The sequence below is a fragment of the Spinacia oleracea genome, chromosome 1 (genome assembly GCF_020520425.1).
Source record: "Spinacia oleracea cultivar Varoflay chromosome 1, BTI_SOV_V1, whole genome shotgun sequence".
Lineage (NCBI taxonomy): Eukaryota > Viridiplantae > Streptophyta > Magnoliopsida > Caryophyllales > Amaranthaceae > Spinacia > Spinacia oleracea.
The window spans coordinates 69,495,135-69,502,955 of NC_079487.1; the positions used below are offsets into that span (position 1 = coordinate 69,495,135).

A 7,821-nucleotide genomic window follows, 5' to 3' on the forward strand; every position below is an offset into this window, starting at 1 on the left:
GTCTGAAATTTCAATCTCCAATCATACTTTAAATCATCAACCATAAGGAAAGGCACATGGGCTAAGGCTTGCAGCAACACAAGGCTGACCGCACGCATGGCGGATGCCATCGCACAACCAAGCCCTCGCCAGCTCCCATTGGCTCGACGCCATCGCTGGCTGCTGCTGCATGTTTGCTTACTTGGCGCGCATGGCACGAGGGCATCCTTCGATGCCTCGTCGCCATCGTTGTTGGGCACAACGCAGGCTGGAAGACGTGCACGGCTCGGAAGCCATGGCACGCTGCCTCGACGCAAGCACTGCTGGGCGTGTGCAGCGTTGCCCCTTCACCTTGCTCGATCACTCCGCAAAGTAGACACTGCAAAGGGGTTGTCGCCGCGCGCGTGGCTCGTGCATTGCTCGCTGCCTTGTACCGCATGGGCGACGAGCTCCCTTGCTCGTCGTCGCATGCCCGCACAATACAACACTCCTTAAGGGTAATAGTTAGCTTCCATTGATTCGTGCGTGCAATTTTGTGAACGATTTATAAAAATCAAAACTTTTACATTTAAATTTAACGACAAATTAATAATTCATAGTAATTTCACTAAATTTAGGCGAAAAATCGAAAATTTATTATTCAAATTAATTTCCGATTACATATATTCTTAGGGATTAAAATCTAGGTCATAAATTTTAAAATATTTCAATTTAAACAAATTTTATGGTGGTTTTTAATCATAGGATCCTAATTAAATTATCAATTAATTATGAAAATCAAAACAAATTCTAAATTATTTGAAATTCAACAAATTAATTATAGTTACAAATTAGGTTGTATAATTAACAAAATTAGACCTTAAAATTGTTAAACATATACAGTAGGTCAATCATTATTCAAGATTTACATACAAGATTCGCAAATATTTAATTTAACATCATAAATTATAAGTTTTGCATTCGAAAAACTAAAACCTCCAAAAAGTCATAGTTAGGTTTCGAATTTGGGAATTCTGGGTTCGGCATCAAATCTTTGATTTTTGTCAAAATTTTAAAACGTTGTTTACATGCGCAATTCACTATAAAAATATAATATTTCGACCATTATTGACAAAACTGCCGAAAAATCCTGCGAACATATAATCAAATAATCGCACCAATTAGCAATCAATTACATCCACGAAATTAATCACCCCTTTAATTCATTGCAAATTAATAAAATTTAATCCATGTTAACTATAATTGATTATGGAATTAATTAGAGTCTCGTGATACCACTGTTAGGTTATGAATAATACAATAATATAATTAATGCGGAAAAATCATAAGCCAGAATCCAAATTAATTGCCACATAGTCAATTAGTATAATTTAGGTTACATACAATGTGATGCGTGCCTTCCCTAGCTGCTCCCGAACCGAACAAGAACAAGTCTTTAGTGCCCCAAACGTAGCCCCTCTGTAGAAAGTCCACAGAACGTTCGGATTCGCCTTAGGTTCAACCAACTAGGATTTTACTTAAGGTTTTATGTATTCGGGATAGGTTATTTTATGTTTTTCCCTTGAACACAAAGTAAGTAAAGAATATGATTTTCAATGTTGAGATGTGTATAATTATGAGGGCCTAGCCTCATATTTATAGGGTAGGAAATAAGGAGTTTGAGTCATACTAGGAAAAGAATTACCAACCCTACTAGGATTGAAATTCTTATCCAATTAGAATTGTAACTTTAATTAAACTCTTAATTAAACCAATTCTAGTAGGACTAGGAAAACTAATACTTAATCTCAAAGTTACTTGGAAACTAAGTAATCAGACTTTTCTTGGAGCCCAAGACGAAGCAACCAACGAAGCCACGATGGGCCACGCTGGTGCGCGTGCCAGCCTAGGCCCAGCCGCAACCGCAGCTGGCCAAAGGCCCAGCGCTCTGTAGCCTTGCCTTGGCGGGATTGCTTGCTTGGCGGGCTGCATCGCTTCTGCTGCCTTGCTTGCTGGGCGGGCTGCTATGCTGCTGCTGCCTTGCTTGCTTGGCGCGGCCCACTGTGCTTCCAGGCCCATCGGCTGGGCGCTGGACGCTGGGCTTCGTGCTCAGCGCTTTGCGCTCGGCCTTTGCTTGTCGAGCGATGGGCCGGCTCGCTTGCCGGCTTGTCGCTCGTCGAGCTTCCGATTCGTTTTCCGATTCCGGAATCCATTTCCGTTTCAAACAAATATTTATCTTTCCGTTAATATTTTCGATTCCGGAAATAATTTCCTTTTCCGACAATATTTCCGATTCCGGTAATATTTCCGTTTCCGGCAATATTTCTATTTCCGATAATATTTTCCGATACGAACCATGTTTCTGTTTCCGGAAACATCTACAAATTGGATAATATTTATATTTTCGTTATGAACCATATTTCCGTTTCCGGCAATATCTTCATTTCCGGAATATTCTTTACTTTGCCTTTTGACGATTTCAGCTCCCCCTGGAGCCGAGATCCGTCGTTTTCGAATGATCTTAAATAGAGTAATTAATGAATAATATATTCACTTAAATACTTGATCCGTTCACGTACTATTTGTGTGACCCTACGGGTTCAGTCAAGAGTAAGTTGTGGATTAGTATTTATTAATTCCACTTGAACTGAAGCGGCCTCTAGCTAGGCATTCAGTTCACTTGATCTCACTGAATTATTAACTTGTTAATTAATACTGAACTGCATTTATTAGACTTGGCATTAAATGCATACTTGGACCAATGGCATTATTTCCTTCAGTTGTTTCTACTTTCTTCCCTTTTATTAGGATATGATGTTTGCTGCTAGTACGGTTGTTGTTAGCCGGGAATCGTCATTTACCAAGCGCTACCGAGGTTGGTAAAATATTTCCTTCCCAAATATTTCTTGAATTCGCAGTCTTTCATCCCTCTCATCAATGCCAAGACGACTATTTCTTGCTACAGTTTTGGGATTGTGATCGTGTAATCCCCCGTAAATTTATAAATTTTATTAATATATTTTAACATGTAATTAATGATATTTAAATGAAATTGGTGAATTTTAGTAATAAATATATATTTAATATATATTTATTTTATTTAAATGCATTTTTTAATATTTTAATGATTTACGAAATCTAACATTTTTAGAATCATACTTCGAAAAGAATTTAAAATACGAAAACACTTTTGAATTTAGAAAATACTTCTAATCGGTTTTGGATACAAACACTCTTAAAATTGGAAAAGGAATCCTAATCCTAGGACAACTAAAATAGCTAGCCCAAATAAACCCCCTAAACCCAAATTTTTACCCACAACTAATTCTCTCTCCCTCACTCAAAATCACGTGAAAGTGTGAAACTTCTTCCCTCCTCCTTCACTTTCACGTAAACACACCCTCAACCTCCATTGCTGCTATTGTTTCACGCCGCCACCGCACACCTTCCGGACCACCGCCGTCCTCACCGACGGTAATTCTTCTCTTCCTCTCTTGCTCCGTACTGTGTGCTTCTCCTTCGTGTTTCTTGTCCTTTCGTTTCCTTTTCCGTTTTATCTCTCCTCCTCACTCGGTGTTTTCGGTTTGCTGAACCAGCCACCACTGTGGACCACCTAACACCTTCGTCGTCCCCTCCACGTTGCACCGCCACCTGCACCGCCGCTGCTGCGCTGCAGCCATCAATTCTCTCCTTCCTCTTTCGTTGCTTGCTACCACCCTCGACAACGACCACAACCACCCGCGACCACCAACACCAGTCGCGTCGCCCAACCCGCGACCACCTGTACTGCTGCCGCCGTACCTCCGCCGGCCAGCCACTCTCTCTCCTTGTTTTGGTTAATCCTTTACCCTTTTATTTAATTAATTTAATATTTATGTTTTAATAATTTAATTAGGGTTTTCATAATTTAAATTATTAGTTTTGATAATTTATATTTAGAATTCAGATTATATGTTGATATTAGAAACTAATTTGTTTTCAGATTTGTTAATCATGTTTAAGTTAGGATTTTAATTATGTTTTATCAATTTAATTTATGTTTTCTTGAATTAAATTTATGATTTTTATGATTAAGTTATGAATTTTTAGATTATATATGTTGTTTAATTAGTAACTTAATTTTCAGATTATATAATTGAATTGAAATAGGAGTTTTAATTATTAAAGCATGGATTTTTAAGGTTTTAATGGTTTAAGATGATTATGAATTATTAAAGTTATGATTTTTATGATTTTGGGCATGTTAATTTGGTTTTGGTGAAGTTTTAAACGATTTTATATTGCTGGAAATTTTAAAAAGGGTGTTTTATTGGAGTTTAGAACGATTGGGGATCATTGATTCAATAAGTATTATGATAGAAGATTAAATATCCAAGTTTTGATATTGGGGAAGGTTCTGAATATGTTTAGGATGTATTTAGAATACTTTATTATTGTTGTGAACGATTAGAAGTTGATTGGGAATCTTTGTTGGTTGTTTTAGGCGGAGAATTCTTTGTAGGCGACCCTTGAGATTGTTATAGTAACCTATCAATTTGTTTACACAAGGTACGTACATACCTGTGTGCTTGGAGATGTGTGTTATTATTGAAACCATATTGAATTTGTCGACGAACTTGGTTATGTTAAAATTTACATGTTTAATATTGTTGGATGAACATGTTGAACATATATTTCGTTATGAGAATTATAACATGTTAGTATGGATGATTGATGCAAACATGTTGGTTGAGAACACTAGATTATTTTATATATATTGGTTTAGATCAATTGATCGTTGTTCCCTTTTAGCTTTTCCCTACTTTATGAGGGCCGAGGACCTTGTTTAGTAAGTTGAAACCTTATATTGTTAAAGGAAAGGTTGAATTAATTGGAATGAGTTCTTGATTTATACCTTTGTGATCACTTACTTAATTCCAAGATAAAAACAGTTGTGATTAATTGTTGATTGTATGAATTATGTGATTGTTGAGTCATAACAAAGTATTAATCTGTAAATCATGTAAAGTGAAACTGAGTAGCAATAACTTTAGACTGTGCACGTCTGAAGTGACAGACAATCAGGAGTTGGGGTCATAGGTCGCCTATGGCTTTTTCTGGGGCCGGATTGATCACCGGTTCTATTTCAGTCAAAAGTTCCTCGATATCGCAGGTCATTGGGGTTACGGAGTCGCGCCCGTACCTCGTCTTCCTTAGTGAAGGCTTCTAATAGCAACTCGGTCCATTGACTATTTCAATTAAAATAATGTTAATGATACAAAGGTTTAGTTCAGTCAAATATAGTCTTCAAGTCAATATGTTTTGGTTATCCTTACTTATGTTGTTATCCTTACTTATGTTTTATTAGTATCATGTTATGGTTGTTCGTTTAATAGAATCATGTTAGGATTATTATTGTTTTAGTATGTAGTAATCAGCTTTGCTGATTACGTGCTTTGTTTGTGTGTGTTGATCATGGCTATGCCTTATTGATCCTGTGATGACCCATTTTGGTGAGCAGTCTCTAAGGATCAATAAGCGTTGTCCATCTACAGGTTTGAAGATGATGCATCATTGGGAACGGGATTAGAGAGCTTGTATTTATTTTGTTTTGCTAAGTGACTTGGGTTTGTTAAATTGGACCTTAAACTTGGCGCACTATTTACATTTCCTTATTTTCGTTGATTGGTTTTTGGGATTAAATTCTGTAATTGATTATTTATAAACCTAAAGTTAGTTTTATGTTTTCCGCTGCAAAATTCTGAATAAGCCGTTACGTTTTCACATGGGCGATAATGCCTTGATAATTCTCTATAGTTACATTTATTAAAAAGTTATTTTAGAAAAGAGGGAATTGTCGGGGTGTTACAGATCGACTCGTTATTGAACCTGGATAAATAATCTCTTAGTGATTCTCTGTCTCTCTGAGTTATCGCCATGAACTCTCCAGACGAATTTTTTCTTTTCTTCCGACTAATGAATCTGCGTGTGAACTCTATTTGCAACTGTGAAAAGTTGTATATTGATCCGGCCGGAAGGCCTTTGTACCAGTTGCTCGCTACTCCAGATAGTGTGGAAGGGAACACGTTACACCACATCTCGTCTAAGTCAGTGTAGGGCATCATATGTTGTTCAAAGGTGGTGCAGTGGTCTTCTGGGTCAACAGTACCATCATACTTTGCTGTTGGCATCTTTAACCTTTTCATGGGTTCCTCTAGTATCTCCTCGCACAAAGGAGAGTCCTTTGGCCGTATGGTTTGTCTGACAGGTAGCGGACTGTGATGGACTATTTCTCCGCCGACTGGTCTGCCGGCTCCCCTATCTGATCCCTGCTCCAATGTCTCCAAAAGGTTCCTGATCGGCAGCCGGATTCTTTTGTGGAAGACCCCAGTCGACACTGGTTCATCCTTCTTGGCTGACCTTTTCGACGATTGTAACTCGGATAATGCGTCGATTACCGCTTTTTCTACTGTTAACTGATGGGGTGTGAATTGGGAGAGCTGAGACAATTGAGGTTGCGGGGTTTGGAGGTTCTGACTGGTTTCTCTGATTGGACGTTTAGGCTGATTGTGATCCTCGCTGACGATAAGGGCGTCCAGGGCCGCCTGTGACTTGCTTGTTATTCGAGGTGCCGACGACACCACATGGAGGCCGGTAGTGATTGGGGTGATGATTGGTTCGAGGGTTGGAATCTACTTACTCACCGTCTGCGGGACGCAAGCCTTGCTGGATGTTTCTGATGTTGTTGCCTTGGGTGTGAGCTTCTTACTCTTCTTCCCGGTATTCAATTGCATGATTTCCATTGTTTCTAAGAGATTATGAGTAGGTCGGAAGTCCCCTCCTTCTAGTGCCAATTGTTCCGGTAGTGTAATTGGAAAGGTTGGAGGACTTGACCTAGGATTGTATGTACCGTCTCCGATTGTGACCTGCACAGTAACATGGGTTAACTAGCCTCGGGGGTGGTCCGAGTATCACCTCTCCGATGCTTAAGTCAGTAATGCAGATTGCTCTGTATTTAATGAATTGTGGAATGATTGGTGAGTTTACGTACCTTTGGAAATAAATGAGGATCCACATATATAGGCGGGTGACCCGTACGGATAAAGATCCGGAAGATCCGTAGGACAGCGACCTGTATAGGCTTACGTGGCATTACCTACCTAATCAGGCCGACTGGACCTAATTAGGTTAGAATGCCGACTAGGACTAAAAGTCTCTGACCATTCTGCCCATAAGGGGTGTCCTGCCGGTATGACGCCCTTGTTGATCATATTGGTACTGATTTGGCTATGCCTAGGGGTTCTTTTCCCTTTTAATATTTGGAAGTCTCCCTCGCTACTAGGAAACTCTGTTTTACTAACTGTAAACCTCTTATTGAGAAGATTGTGGCCAGGATTAGAAGTTGGACACCTAAAATGCTCTCGTATGCTGGAAGATTGCAGCTCATTAGATCAGCGTTGTTTGTTATCCAGTTATATTGGTGCCAGGTTTTGTAATCCCAAGAAGTTAATGAAAGAAATCTACAGGATCTGTAGAGTGTTTATGTGGTCTGGAACAGATGTTGCCTCAGGAAAGCTCATGTTTCATGGGAGCAGATGTGTCTTCCCAAGATTTGTGGTGGTTGGAACTTGAAGGATTTGATTGTTTGGAACAAAGCTGTCATTTTGAAACATTGTTGGGCATTATCAATGAAGCAAGACAGGCTTTGGGTCAAATGGATTCACACCTATTATGTTAATCAAAAGATTATGGACCTTGGATATTCCTAATGGTTTAACATGGTCAATGAGGAAAATTTGGCATACTAGGGATATTCTGTCGAGTGCAGGCAATATCTCTCAGTTTATTCATGATGGCATGTTCAAAATTCAGAAGGCGTGCAAG

The 7,821-nt window shown here is 39.0% G+C and overlaps 1 long non-coding RNA gene across 1 annotated transcript; it reads left to right on the plus strand.

Annotated features, from left to right (window-relative positions):
* The first annotated feature begins 3,293 nt into the window (after positions 1-3,293).
* On the plus strand, positions 3,294-5,632 carry LOC130465932 (uncharacterized). Its single transcript, XR_008925954.1, has 4 exons — positions 3,294-3,432; positions 3,555-3,793; positions 4,442-4,506; positions 5,459-5,632. It is a non-coding gene; the product is annotated as an uncharacterized lncRNA (long non-coding RNA).
* The last annotated feature ends 2,189 nt before the right edge of the window (positions 5,633-7,821 follow it).